At 37.9% G+C, this 15790-nt stretch overlaps 1 protein-coding gene across 1 annotated transcript in view; it reads right to left on the bottom strand.

Annotated features, from left to right (window-relative positions):
* Positions 1 to 12644, bottom strand: part of BDH2 (3-hydroxybutyrate dehydrogenase 2) — a 52655-nt gene extending 40011 nt beyond the window's left edge. The window contains exon 1 of the mRNA XM_033956818.1: positions 12580 to 12644. The gene's annotated coding sequence lies outside the window, so the exon portion shown is untranslated. The remainder of the gene's footprint in view (positions 1 to 12579) is intronic.
* Between the last annotated feature and the right edge of the window lie 3146 nt (positions 12645 to 15790).

Genomic DNA, 15790 nt, shown 5'->3' with positions numbered 1-15790 from the left:
TAGGGAAGATCAGAGATGGGAGAAATGAGCAACGAAGAAAGAACGTGGAATTAACAGCTTGACAGACATTATAGACTAACATTTTGAACTTTTGAGAATATTGGATAGCGCGACAGAGAACAGCATGAAAGACAAGGAACTGACCACGTGTCTCGAGCAGAAAAAAAAACAAAAACCAAAAACGGCACTTTCTTTAAGCTGCACCTTCTTTAAGCTCTCCTGATTCAGGATCGCTGAACAGGAGAGCATTACTTATATCAAGTTGAAGGGAGACACTTCTGATTCTCTCACTCAATGGCTCGATTTATGCCCGGTCTCGAGATCGTCTTGAGGACGACGGTCCCTGTCGGCACAAAATCAAGGGCCTGAAGATGTCTCGAGCAGAAGGGGAAAAAAAAAAAAAAAGGCACTTTCTTTAAGCTGCACCTTCTTTAAGCTCTCCTGATTCAGGATCGGAGGTCAGCATTGAGGTGATAGCAGTGGATCCAGCGGAGATAGCCATGGAGATCTGAGATGTACAGCACGGCAGGCCGGATATGGCAGTAGAGAGGAAGAAGACATGTCAGTTGCCGGCAATCACAGCGGCACGGACTCCACCAGGAGGAAGCGGCGCCCAACCGTCATTACCCTTCAAGTACTGCAATTGACAATACGGCAACCGCCAGCATGAATGAGAGCTGGAGAGAGGCCGTGGCTTCGTCGTTGCCAAGGGAGGACAGGTTGCTGGTGCGGCTTCCTCCGAAGAAAAATCTACAACATTTTCGGCCCGGGTTACAATGTGGAGAGGTCCGACTTGATCTGCAATTACGAGTGTCTCGCCTGAAGAGACATTTTGAGGCGTCGGGGATGGCCTGCAGCAGAAGTGTTGGAGATGATAATAGCGGTTCCCTGGCTGTTGAACTGAAGAAGATGATGGTGTAGAAGAAGACTGAGTTTCACCAATGCTTGAAATGTAAAAAATTGAATCTGTGCTAAGGCCAAATAGAATGGGGATTTATGTGTACTTTTATGGATGTTTGATCCCACTAAGTATGATCACTTAGATATGAAATGTCTATTTTAAAGAAATTTAAGGAAAATGGAATAATTTCATGGCCTGTTGTACAGAAGAGAACTTACCCTGATTCTATTCTCTCCTGTTATACAGATGTGGAAAGGCAGATTTGAAACTAAATTACTAGATTGGAGTATGTTTGATGTAAGGTTTGTCTTCTAATTCCTAGTGAAAAGGAAGGAACTAGTCCTAATATTTTATATTTTTTCGAGAATTTCACGGTAAGAAGAAAAAAAAAAAAAAAAAGTAAATATTTGTCCAGATCATCTTTAGAAATGAGAAAAACAAAGATGTTCACTTAATAAAGATAGAGAGAAGGGTGGTTTACAAAGACAGGTAGGAATGAATGTTATATATGCATTTAAAAACATGAGTGGTTTTCTAATTCGAGAAGATTAATATTTCAATTGTTATGCAATAGTAAATTTTTATTTTCCATTTAATATTGTTAAACAATATACATACAATACAAGTAAAAATTATATAATAAATTTATTATTGTGAATAAGATGTAAGAGAGGTTTTTGTCAGGACATTTAATATAAAATAATTTATGTTGGGAAAGAATAAAGAAAAGAGGGAAAGGGAAAAAATAAATAAATAAAATAAAATAAAATAATTAAAATATACATGTAAAAAGAAATATGAATATGGATATAGGTTTATAAAATAGAATTGATACACATATAAGAGGAAAAATGGGATTTATATTTAACTTCTATAATACAGGGGAAATAATGAAATAAGTTGCTCGAGAGGGGGAAGAAGGCTGATCTGATCATTTGACTCCAAGCTATCGCATTGTAAGAAGGGATGGGATAAGGGAGGGTTTAGGGATGGGTTATTGGGATTTTATTAATATAGTCTGTAAAATATTAAAGGAAGAAAGAAATTTATCTTATAATAAATTAAGGGAAATTAAATCTATACAAGAGAAATATTTATTATATAATTTATTGAAGTTTATATTTGATAGTAATAATTCTAATAATGGAGCTTAAAATACTTTCACTTAATGTTAATGGTTTAAACCATCCAATAAAAAGAAAGAAAACGCTTTTATTTTTGAAACATCAAAATATAGATATCTGCTATATTCAAGAGACACATTTATCAGCTATAGAGTCTATAAAATTAAAAGATAATTGGATAAAACATTGTTTTTATGCACCAGCTATAAAAAAGAAAGCAGGGGTTGCAATTTTAGTAAATAAGAGATGTACTGCAAATTTTAAATTTATTTCAGCTGATCCTTTGGGAAGATGGATACATATAAACATGATTCTGGGAAATACTACCATAGAGCTGTTCAATGTATATGCACCCAATACGAACCAAATTGAATTTTTTAAAACTCTACAACATTTGTTATTACCACTGGCTACTTCAAATTTAATTGTGGCTGGGGATTTTAATGCTGTTATAGATCCTTTTATGGACAAAAAACCTAGTAGAAATATGAAATCATTAAGATTAGATAATTTGGTAATAAACTGTGATTTAAAAGATATTTGGCGAATATTTCATTTTAATGAACATGAATTTTCGTTTTGTTCCCATGTTCATAAATCTTTTTCAAGGATAGATTATATACTAGTTTCAAATTCATTAGTTCAACAAATAACACAAGCCTCCATTGATCCAATTATTTTGTCTGATCATGGTGGGGTGTGGATTAAAATTAAGATAGAAGGTAAAGAAGATAGTAGACCTATATGGAGATTTGATAATACTTTGCTTGTAGAGCCAAATTTTAATGAAGAATTACAAATGAAAATGAAAGATTATTTTCAAATTAACAATACGAAGGATATTTCAATAGAAACGTTATGGGATGCTTTTAAAGCAACCATTAGAGGTCAAATTATTTCTTTTTCAGCATATATTAAAAAACAAATTAAAGAACAATTTTATAGTTTAGAAAAGGATATAAAGTTAATGGAATCTAAATTAATTCAAAAATGGGAATATTCTACATTACAAGACCTCTTGAAAGCGAAAGGAAAATATAATGAAATTTCTTCTAAGTTAATTAGGAAAGATTTATTTTCTCAACAAGCATTGTATTATGGAAATTCAAATAAGGCAGGAAAATTATTGGCAAATTATCTAAAAGCTAAAAAAAGAAAAACAAAAATAGCAATGATAAAAGATGAAAAGGGAAATAGTTATTCTCAAACTGGACCAATTTTAAAACAATTTTTAAATTTTTACAAAAACCTGTATTCTTCTGAGCCTTATTTGAATAAGGAAAAAGATGGTTTAAAATTTTTAAAATCAATTACGGGACCGAAAATTCCTGAACATATAAAAGAAAGTTTAGAAAAACCAATATCAAAAAACGAATTGCAAACAGCTTTGAAATCCCTTAGAGTTGGATCCGCTCCAGGTGGAGATGGTTTTACTGTAGAGTTTTATAAATCTTTTCAAATTACCCTGTTACCATATTTATTAAATTTATATCAGACTCAACTTACTAAAGGATATATTACGGGTACCATGGCTGAATCATAAACTATTGTTTTACCAAAGCCAAATAAAGATCCCACACTGATTTCAAACTACAGGCCGATTTCTTTAATCAATGTTGATGGGAAAATTTTGGCTAAGATTTTGGCTATTCGTTTAGCTAAAGCTCTCCCTTTTATTATTAGTATACACCAAACAGGATTCGTTGCTCAAAGACATTCTTCTAACAACACTAGGCTTGCATTGCATATGTTGAATTTCTCCAAAACCTTAAAAGACCCAATTTTCTCTATATCTTTAGATGCAGAAAAGGCTTTTGATCGTGTTGAATGGACCATTATGTATCAAGCGATGGAATGGTTTGGTATTGGATCAAGATTTGTTCAAATGGTTCAAACTTTGTATAGCTCCCCTGTTGCTAAATTATATATCAATAATAATTTTTCAGAAATTTTCAAGTTGCAAAGAGGAGTTAGACAAGGATGTCCTTTATCTCCTCTGCTTTTTGACATTGTATTGGAACCCTTGTTATTAGCCATTCAACAAACAGAGGTGATACAAGGTATTCCTCATAAAGATCAGGAATATAAGATTTCAGCATATGCAGATGATATATTACTCTATTTGAAAAATCCTGAGACAACCATTCCTTGCCTACTTAAATTAATTGAAAATTTTGGAAAATTTTCAGGTTATAAGATAAATTGGTCTAAATCAGAAGTTCTTGAACTCAATGTACATTGTACAAAAGGTTTGTTTGATACATTTCCTTTTCTATGGAAAGAAGATGGAATAAAATATTTAGGTATTTGGATTAAAAATACATTGGAAGAAACAATGAAATTAAATGAAAAATTGTTATTGAAAAAGGTTACGGAAATGTGTGAGCAATGGAATCCTTTACACCTTTCATGGTGGGGAAGAGTCCAAACTATTAAGATGATGATTTTGCCTGTGGTTTGTTATCAGTTGGACATGTTAACGGTATTTTTTCAAGGGTCCTTTTATAAAAAGTTAAATAGCATTATGTTAAAATTTATTTGGCTGGGAAAAACTCCTAGAATAGCTTTGGTATCTTTACAAAGATCAATTTCAGAGGGAGGGGTAAATTTTCCAAACTTTTATAGGTACCATCAAGCCTATATTTTGCGTCATGGTATGTATTGGATCCTCCCAGAACTCATGGAAAAACTCCCAGATTGGTTATGGATTGAATGGCAACTCATGTCTCCATTGCGACTATCCCATGTTCTCAGTATCAAAATGCCTAGTTATAATAAAGACAATAAAATACTAGCAGATACATGGAAAACTCTAAGATATGTAAATAATTTAACAACTATTCCAATTTACAAATCTACAATTCAATCTATATGGGTAAACTCCAAGATTCAAATAGGCGGAGAAAAACTTGTCTGGAAACAATGGATGATAGCAGGAATACGTATTTTAGATGATGTCATTTCTAATGGTGCTATGCTTGAATTTTCACAGTTGCAACATAAGTTTGGACTTAATAAATCAGAAAATTTTAGATGGATGCAACTGAAGCATGCCATTCAGGCGGGGTTCCCTGAATGGAAAAACCTTAATAATCATTATAGTATGGAATTTCTTGGGTCACCAAGCCGCCCAGTGGTATAAATTATTAAATGGATTTACTAAGAAGAAATTAAAAACTGGATTAAAAGATATTTGGAGCATTGAGATTAAGCATGAAATTACTGCATCTCAATGGCCACGAATTTGGTCTTGGAGGATGAAATGTACGGTTTCAGCATCTATGAGACAAACTTGTTTTTTTCTATTGCATAGAGCGTTATGGACCCCTGTTAGATTGCAAAAACTAGATAGTTCTTTGTCTAATAAATGCTGGCATTGTCATTTAGAAACAGGAACTTTAGATCATTTATTGTTTCATTGCCCATACATTATGAATTTCTGGAAATCAATTTGGGACCAAATTAATAATTTATTAGAGAACCCAGTGGCATTGACTTATGATACTGTGATATTTGGGATGGAAATGAGAGCCAAAAGTCAAATTTCTGCAAATAACAACAAATTATTACTTATAATGACTGGAGTTGCCATTCAACAAATCACTTTTAACTGGAAAGATTGGAAGAGATTGAACTACAACTTCTGGTGGAACTCTTTATGCCATATATATAAAATGGAAAGGTTTATTGCAGTACAGCGGGGTTATCTTAAAAAGTTTCAGGATGTGTGGAAACCATTAATGAAATATTGTAAAGATTAATTTAAAAACTGATTCCCTTATATTAATTGTTAATTTAAAATGTAGGGAGGGGGGTATTTTATTATCACATGTTTATATGATAATTAAATATATGAAGGGGAGGGATGGGAATGGGTTGGGTATAAGAATATGTGAGATATGCCAATGATTATTTCTAAGTGATGTATTCATTATTTATGTGATTGAATATATTTTAACACTTAATGTAATCTTGAAAATGAATAAATAAAATTAAAAAAATAAAATAAAAATAATAATTATAAGATAAGAAGAAAACAAATAAATAGTTCTTGATTCATACTTATGAATCTTAAACCCTTCCATACTACTTGGGACTTTTACCTTCTACAATTTCTCAGTTGTGAAACAAACGAGAAATAAAAAATCATTTCTGTTCTCTAGCTAATAAAAACTGTTGCAATTGAATGGGGTCCCAAAATACATATTCAATGTCTTGTATTTTGACAAGACATTTACATGGAAATTTTAAATAATATGATGCATCAAGAGCTAAAACCCTTGTTTTTAACTTTAGAAATTCTTTTCTTCTCAGTTGCGTATCTCTTGATACATCAGGAAAAAATCCTAACCAAATCTCTACAGAATTTTGTCAGTCTATTTTTGAAGTAAGTTTTCATTATTAACATTTTATCTATCTCACTCATGCATGTTATTACATGAGTGGACCTACTCTGGATCACATCATGACTATCCTCCATAAACTCAGTCAAATTTATTTCATTAGTAACCAGGTGATCCACCTCCTGGGCGGATTGTATTTTCTTTTGCAGAACATAATAATAATTATTTATTTGGAAATTTTCCGCATTGGGTAATCCCAATACTTCTTTAAAGTATTTCCTTAATAAAATTTCAGGAGACAATAAATGAATTACTGGGAAATTAACCAAGCGGAGATTTTTCGCTCTATAAGCATTTTCTATCGTTTCCATTTTTGAATGCAACACCGAAGAATCCTTAACTGCAGATACTGAGATAGCTTGAAGTGTATTATTTTGAGTTTCAACCACACTTAATCTTTTATCTAACCAACTCAAATTGGAGTCCACATTTTCAAATTTTTGAGACACAGATTGTGAAAAGTCTAATGTTTGTTTCACCGTTTCTCCGAGAATCCCTTCAACTCTAGATATACCTAACCACAAATCTTTAAGAGTATTATCCTGTGTTTCCACTGTGGGTGGTTGATTCTCTACTACACTTGAGAATTCAAGTGGTTTAGGTATTTCTGTAAAAACTAGTTTACTTATCTGAGTAGAGGATCCCACGTACTCAGTGGAAATAGCGGGAATGTGTTTCCCACTATCACCTGATACTGGATGAAGTGGAGGGGTTTTTTCGAGGGGCTCATTGATGCCCCCGATATGTGAGATGTCATATGCAATAAAGTTTGTGGAGTATTATTAGTAGAAAATGTCAAATGCCTGTCCATGGGACCAAATAAAGCAGGTGTTGAACTTTTAGGTTTAATCTTTCTTTTCCCCATGGCCTGGCAAATTATGTTTATACAACCTGAGTTCCTGCTCCTCAGCTCCTCGTTGCTCCAAGGGCACCAAAGGGGCAGGACCAGCCCCTTTGGGCATGCCCTGCGGCCGCAACTGCGGCAGCGGATGCAATTTAAAGAAATTCGTGTGGAGACGGACCCAATGACGTCAGGGGATCCGTCTCTCCAAATGCCTGCCCGGCTCAGTTGAATTAAGTCCTACCACCGCTGCAGGAGCCTTGGGGCAGCAAAGAAAAGTCTCCTCTAGGCGTCCCAGTAAGGCAAAGTGTCAGCTCCCAAAGAACCGCGGCAGTGGTATACAATTTAAAGAAATTCATGTGGAGATGGACCCAATGACGTCAGGGGGTCCAGCCCTTGTTTTGGACATTTGGGGCTTAGGCTTTTTTTAGGTTGATTATAGGGTATAAGTTTAGACGTGGTGGTGGTCTGGGTGTTTAAACAGCTGAACGTAGAGGCAGGCCATTATAAAAAAAAAAACTCCTTTTGGATGTTTTTTTTTGATAATGGACATTTTCCCTGCTTCTACTTTCAACGTTTAAGGCCTTAGGCCAAAAGGGGACTTAGACGTTTTTTTTTTTTATTATGCCCCTCCACGTAAGGGGTAGGCGACTGTGTTCCAACGTCAAGTCAGGTATGCCCTAAATCAAACAAATTTGTGGAGTACCCTTGAACTCTGATCAGCTAGACTGGAAGATTAGGTTTTTAACTTTGATAATCTTCTTTCTGTTTGGCCCTGTAGGATTTCCATACACTAGGTGTTCAATTCTTTCCCACAACCCAGGAGTTGCAGAAATCCAGACACTTTTCTGAGCATGTGCTCTTCCTACTTTAGAAAGTGAGTTAGAGGCCAAGCAACCATACCCGAACCAATCCAGGACAAATAAAAGGTAACAAACAATTTCTGTAAGAGCAGCTCTGCAAAATATAAAAGTGACAAACAGGCAAAATACAATACAGAAAAGACCAGGGTATCGGTGTGTGGAAGAAACAAGCAGTAGCATTGTGCCTTGGGCTGTTTGCCATTCTCAATAAACATATGTTTAAAAACAAAAAGAAAATACAGATAATTTTTTTCTGCTTAGTTTCAACAGTGCTTGGTGTTAGTACAATGTAGCGTTTGCTTTTTTATGTTTAAATCATTTTTATTAAAGCACAAACATAGCAATAAACAAAGCATGGCACAATTGACGACCGATCCTGTGGATGAAACACTATATGGACATTGTGACAGAACTGCAGTATACACTGCTGTGGAGTTTTTTTGAGCCCATGAAGCATTAACTGGGCTTTTTTCTCCACATATTCATATGCTGTGTTTAGCTTAGTGTAAAATACTGCGTTTCTCTCTAACCCTATATAGCAATATAGAAACATAGAATAAGACGGCAGAAAAGGGCCACTGTCCCAAGTCTGCCCACTCTAAGGACCCTCACCCCTAAGCACTTCCACAAAGTGAACCCACATGCTTATCCCATTTTTTCTTAAAATTGAGCACGTTGCTTGCCTTAATTACCTGAAGTGGAAGATCATTCCAACGATCAACCACCCTTTCAGTGAAGAAATACTTCCTAGTGTTGCTATGAAATCTCCCACCGAGTTTCAACGGATGCCCTCTTGTTGCCGTAGGTCCTGTAAAGAAAAAGATATCTTCTTCTACCTCAATACGACCAGTTACATATTTGAACGTCTCTATCATATCTCCCTTCTCTCTGTGTTCCTCGAGAGAGTATAGCTGCAACTTACCTAGACGTTCCTCATATGGGAGATCCTTGAGTCCTGAGACCATCCTGGTGGCCATTCGCTGTACCGACTCCACTCTCAGTACATCCTTTTGATAATGTAGCCTCCAAAATTGAACACAATATTCCAGTTGAGGTCTCACCATGGACCTGTACAACGGCATTACAACTTCGGGCTTCCGGCTGACAAAACTTCTTCAGCATCCCAGCATTTGCCTAGCATTGGATGAAGCTTTCTCTACTTGATTGGCAGTCTTCATATCTTCACTAATGATTATTCCTGGGTCACGTTCTTCAGCAGTTCTTGTTAAGGTCTCACCATTCAGAGTGTAAGTACTGCATGGATTTCTGCTGCCAAGGTGCATAACTTTACATTTTTGGCATTAAAACTCAGTTGCCAAGTTGCGGACCATTGTTCCAGTAAGAGTAGGTCCTGCGTCATACTGTCGGGCATTGTGCTTTTGCCCACTATGTTGCACAGTTTAGCGTCATCGGCAAATAATGCAATTTTGCCTCGAAGTCCGTGAGGCAGGTCCTGTACAAAGATATTAAATAGGATGGGACCCAAGACCAAGCCCTGCGGCACTCTACTAATCACTGCCAATGTTTTGGAGGGAGTACCATTTACCACCACCCTCTGAAGTCTGCCGCTGAGCCAGTCTTTAACCCATGCCATCAATGTTTCCCCTAATCCCAACGAACTCATCTTGTTCAATAACCTACGGTGTGGGACACTGTCAAAAGCCTTACTAAAGCCCAGGAACACGATATCCAGGGACTCTCCCATATCTAGCTTTTTCGTTACCCAGTCAAAGAAACTGATCAGATTGGATTAGCAGGACCTTCCTTTTGTAAATCCATGTTGATGGGGATCCCTTAGTCTCTCATCGTTTAGGATCGTATCTAATTTGTGTTTAATCAACGTTTCCATAAGTTTACACACTATCGATGTGAGACTTACTGGTCTGTAATTTTCAGCCTCCGTCTTGCATCCCTTTTTGTGCAGCGGAATGACGTTAGCTGTTTTCCAGTCCAATGGGACTCTTCCTGTACTCAGGGAAATATTGAAGAGCGTAGCTAACGGTTCCGCAAGGACATCTCTCAACTAAGTACTCTGGCATGTAGTTTATCCGGCCCCATGGCTTTGTTCACTTTGAACCTTGATAGTTCTTGGTAGACGCTGCCGGCGGTAAATTCAAAATTCTGGAACGGGTCATTTGAGCTCTCCCTTGCCTGCAGCTGTGGACCGGATCTCGGCGCCTCGCAAGTAAAGACTGAGCAGAAGTATTCATTGAGTAGTTCGGCTTTATCGGAGTGGAATGCATTGCCAGAGGATGTGGTAAGAGCGAATAGCGTAGCTGGTTTTAAGAAAGGTTTGGACAAGTTCCTGGAGGAAAAGTCCATTGTTTGTTATTAAGACATGGGGGAAGCCACTGTTTGCTCTGTATTGGTAGCATGAAATGTTGCTATTCCTTAGGTTTTAGCCAAGTACTAGTGACCTGGATTAGCCAAGTGAGAATGGACTACTGGGCTTGACGGAACATTGGTCTGACCCACTAAGGCTATTTTTAAGTTCTTAGGGTTTAAAAAAGGTTTGGATAATGTCTTAAAAGAGAAGTCTATAGGCCATTATTTAAATTTCTTGGAGAAATCCACTGCTTTATTCCTAAGATAAGCAGGATTAAACCGGTTTTACTACTTGGGATCTTGCTAGGTACCTAAGACCGGGTTGGCCACTGCTGGAAATAGGATAATGGACCTTTGGTCTGTTCCAGTATGGCAATTCTTATGTACTTCTGTTTTTAAATTTAGTTGTGACCTTTTATGCTGGGTCAATGGGCATGCTTAAGTGCACTATACTGTGTGTGTGCAACTGATCATATTCTATACGTTGCATGCAACAGATTAACATACTATTGTGTGCATCAACTTGGCTTTTACCCCCCCATTTACACAATTTTATATGGTGCAGCACAGGATAAACAGACTCTTGAGGAAGGTATAGGCTGCTGAAACATGGACTGTTACCCACTCATCTGGATTTTGTTGCCTTATTTTTTTTTTTTTTTAATAGTATTTTTAATAAAGTGATTTTATTTTGAAGTCCTGTTCTCATCCTGGTAATTTGTGGGGACTAAGGCGGCCCTGATTGGCTTAGGACCTTAGGCCTCTCTCAGTGTATCCCATTGGGAATGGGAAGGGCCACCATTTTGAAGAGGCGGTCCTATTGTCAGGAGAGAATGGGCATCCCTCCTGCCGATGTTTCATCGAAAGGTATGGAGTGAGGGTGGGGGATGTCAGGAGTGTGTGAAGGGGTGTCAGAGGGTATGGGGTGTCAGGCACAGCAGGAGGGTGCTCTCAAGGAGGGCTGGGGGAACTGGGAGGGAGGAAGGGAGAGAGGAAATGGGCATCTCCTTGCTAGTTCAGCTGATCGCAGAAGGGTAATCCCTGATCAGCTGAGCCGGTAAGACTCCCCAAAGCCGCAGTTTTGGAGTATCCTGCTGATCAGGGATTCTGATCAGAGCTCTGATTGCAGAGCCTGGCACAATTCTCTAACAGGCACCAACACATGATTGAACATGCTCAGCAGCCCTTTTAAGGTGGCTGTCAACTCCAGCACCAGTTAGAGAATGCAGGGATTTATGCTCAAATACAAGATTCTATGTAAGGGGGCTACATGGACTGAAACATGGACCGTTAACTAAATAAATGGGAAGGAGTAAAGACAATACAGACCATCTGACACTCGTTATCTTAGGCAACTCAGTGCTTTGACCACAAGCTGTCTTGGACAGGGAAATGTCTATTGTACCTGTATTAAACTTGGATTTGGGAAAGAGATCACATATAAAAACTATATCTTATTTTCTGGCACTTATTTTTAGAGTATGTTTTCTCTGTTCACAGCTGCAGTTTCTTTACCATTTCTTGGATCAAACTGTGTAGCCACACAGCAGAATTTATTTCTCTTGATTTCTGCCTGCTGTCTACTCACCCCTCCAGCACAATGATAGTTGGAAAACAAAACACACGCACACACAAAAATTGTGCAATGGGTTTCATAAAGTCCTATCACTCTACAGAAACCTGTATATCAACAAATAAAACACTTTTTCACCAATGATTTTCCACGACAACCTGTTCTCAGTATCCTTCACATCCTTCCTTATTAAATACTGCATGTATTAATCACCCCATGCCTGACAACCCCCCCCCCTCTCTCCTTCTGGTAATGCCACCTTTGAGATCTTGGCAGATTCACAATAATTTTCAGTAAAAGCTGTGTAATTTAACACAACACACACACCAGTTTGTTGAAGAATATTTAGTATTCCTAGACAAGAGTCCACCATCAGACGAGGCAGTGGACTCTTGCCCTGGAAAACTCTTGCTTTGACAAGAAGCCACCTGCATTATGTGTCACTTTGCTATTACAGATTTACCTGTATATGGCAATTGTATTGTAAATTATGTGCTCCAGTTTTTATATTTACCTTCATATCAGCTTAAAAAAAAATAAAACACCCACCTAAAAAGCAGTTCTGCAATCAGAGCTTTTGCCGTTTTCACTTATGCACCGGAGGAAGTCACAAGCATTGGATTGTACTCTGGGATTTGTAGTACACCAGAAATCCTTTTCTCATTACAACCCTGTTGATGCTGCCACCTAGTGTGGAGCTGAATTTAAACAGATCATTGTCAATTACAAAAAGAATAGTTTATTAAAACTTGATGTACTGCCAGCCTTTTATTGATCATGGTGAATTACACTAAAATTATTAAGCACTAGTGTTTAAGCCCATTACATTAATGGGCGCTAGAATATATGTCTGTCTTTCTTTCTGGCTCTCTCCCTCCCGCTGTCTGTCTCTCTCCCTGCCTGCTGTCTTTTGTTCTCATGCGCTGCCTGCCTGTCTTTCTGTCTCTCTCCGTGGCCCCCTGCCTTCCTTTCTTTGTCTTTCTCCATGGTCCCCTTCTGTCTCCCCCTGCTGTTAGACGGAGTGAGGGTGGGAAGGGGAGTTGCCTTCATGCATCCCTGCTTAAGGTGCCTCCATATGCACAGAATAAACCACCGTTGACTCCTTCTACTGTGCTTGCAAGGCCACGGAGCTATGGATCACAGAGGCAGAGATCATGCAGGTAGGAGTGCGCATGCGCGCTTAGGGTTTTATTATGATAGAAGGGGAAGAAGTGACATCACTCTACAGAATGGCAGCATAATTTGGGAGCTCTGTTGTGGCTGTTAAATTTTTAAGAGCTACTTGTTCTCGGCAGTGATTAGAAGCCAGATATGTGATCGGATATTTGGATTAAGGCATGGTGAGTCAGAAAAAAAGCTAGATAAATATCGTCATGCACTAGGGTCATGCTAGTGGTAGAGAAAAAAAAAGGTGGGACTGCCACAGTCGGACTCCGATAATAAAGATCCTATGAGCTCGCAGGATGAAAGCAGAGAGGTAATTAAAAAAAGAAGTGCTTACGTGTATAACGCCTCCTTCAGGGCGGCTCCACCTGGGAAAAAAATGTTGGTGGGTTCGTCTTCCTCTCCCTCTTGGAAAAATCCAAAAAAGCTTCTGTGAACAAGGTTGGCTAATAAATTCAACAGCATTTATATACTATTCAGATTTTCAAACTCCATCTCTTGAACTTTTAACTCTCAGTTCATATCCAGCATTCCCAAAACCTTTGAGCCCTTTTAGCACTCTGCTCCCAAGGGCTGCCACTCCATTTCTTCAACAGTGCCCCTAGTAGTATACCTCTGCTGGTATACAGCATACCAGCTTTAAAAAGAGCTCTGTGTTTAGCCAGCAACAGAGTTTCACATCTAGGGAGCTACCTCCCAAATGAGTGTAATGCACAGATATAATAATAATAATAACTTTATTCTTCTATACCGCCACAATCTTGCGACTTCTAGGCGGTTTACAATCAAGAATGCTGGACATTCAGCGAAATACAATAAGTAGATATTCAGAGGAAATACAGAGGATCAGAGACCTCAGGAGGCAATAGTATAGAAATACAATTTGCTGAGCGAAAATGTAATATGTACATTTTAGTAGGTAATGTCCGACAGGACCTGTTGGGGATAAATAGCAACGTAAAGTTACAATAAGATGAAGATAACAGATTATATTTATAAAAGTGCTGTAAGTTCAGGTGGAATAGGGAGGGGGGAAGGAGAGGGAGAGCGGGTCAATTGTTTAGGTATTTCTGGAACAGGTATGTTTTTAGGCGTTTCCTGAATTCCCCGTATGTAGTGGGCGAAAGCAGTTGGTCTAGGTCTTTGCCCCATAGGACTGCTTGGTGAGAGAGAAGGTGTTCGTGGTGTTTTTTCATTTTGCAGAAACCCAGAAGATGATCATGGTTTGGTGTGGGTCTTGCAGCTACACAACAGATACCCAATCACACAATTCACCTAGTTCAAGCCCTCAAAGGCATTTCAAACCTGCTCTGGTTGACATCACAGTCAGATATCAATCACAGATTTCTTATATTGTATGCATGTGTCAAATCTGTATACATTGGACACCTGGTATAAGCAAACATATGACTCTGCAGTACAAACTCAAATTCTAAACTTTTCAGAATCAATTTCCAAATTCCTGGGCTTGCTTCCCCACTATTTTCTCCCTCCTTTGAACTCATGGGGAGTGGATTCTCACTTCCCCTATTCTAATTCAGCTCTGCTTAGTTCACATCCCCACATTAATTTGAGCTCACAAGCTTTACTCCCACTCATTAAATAATCTCTTAAAATACATAACATTTCACCCAAGTGTGAGAAATGTAACTATAAATAACCTTACAACATAAGAGTGTATATACTAATATATTTTTTTGCTAACAGATGTATGGTGGGAAAACCTACTAATACTGTTTGCATATCAGTGTGTTGCAGAGGCAGTAAGGAAGGGGAATGAGGCATTCTTGGGATAGTTTGTGAAACTGTAAGAACATAATGCCTCCAGTAACTATAGCACAATCAAATTTTCACAAGGGTCCTTAATCAAGACTATTTCACATATGGTAAGTAGTTCTTCCACCATTTGAATACCCTTATGGTTTTACTATTTTTCCATACAGTTTTAAAGGATCCTCAGCGGCACCACTTGGAACTCAATTACATTTCATTGTACCAAGCTTTACGTGTCAACTCGTCATCGGGTCCAAATAATTCTAATAATTTTATCTAGTATTTTTCACTTCTGCATATTTATCAATGCTTTGAAATTCAAATATTTTATAGTTTTATAAGCTATCACTTAGCTTTTAGATGTGGTCTCCGGCTAGGGGAATGTCATACCGACATGTTTCGCCAAAATAGCTTTATCAAGGAATTCTCCCCTATAAAAAACAGCAAAAGTTACATTAAACACTGTCCAAAATCGCTATCTCAGTGACCCATATACTTTATAAAGAATCATTCCGATAGCATTCTTCTTACCCAATACTAAGCCGACAGCCCTTATGACCACTCTGTCTTTAGAGATGGCGGCGGCGTCTTCAGCTAGCTTTTTATATCTACAGGTCCCGGGATCACTGTACTACGTGGCAACAGCGTCACGAGGTAACAGCGTCACAGGGCCCGAAGCCGGTATTAAGGTGGACATATTATTAATTTAAATTCAACTCAATAAAGATAATATCAATGCCCCCTATCCAGAACAACAGGTTAAATCAAGGTCCCCCATTCTAATTCTCCATTCAGCCCTTGAGGTATTACAGTGTTAAGGTGA

The sequence above is a fragment of the Geotrypetes seraphini genome, chromosome 1 (genome assembly GCF_902459505.1).
Source record: "Geotrypetes seraphini chromosome 1, aGeoSer1.1, whole genome shotgun sequence".
Lineage (NCBI taxonomy): Eukaryota > Metazoa > Chordata > Amphibia > Gymnophiona > Dermophiidae > Geotrypetes > Geotrypetes seraphini.
This window is presented reverse-complemented; position numbering and strand designations above follow the sequence as displayed.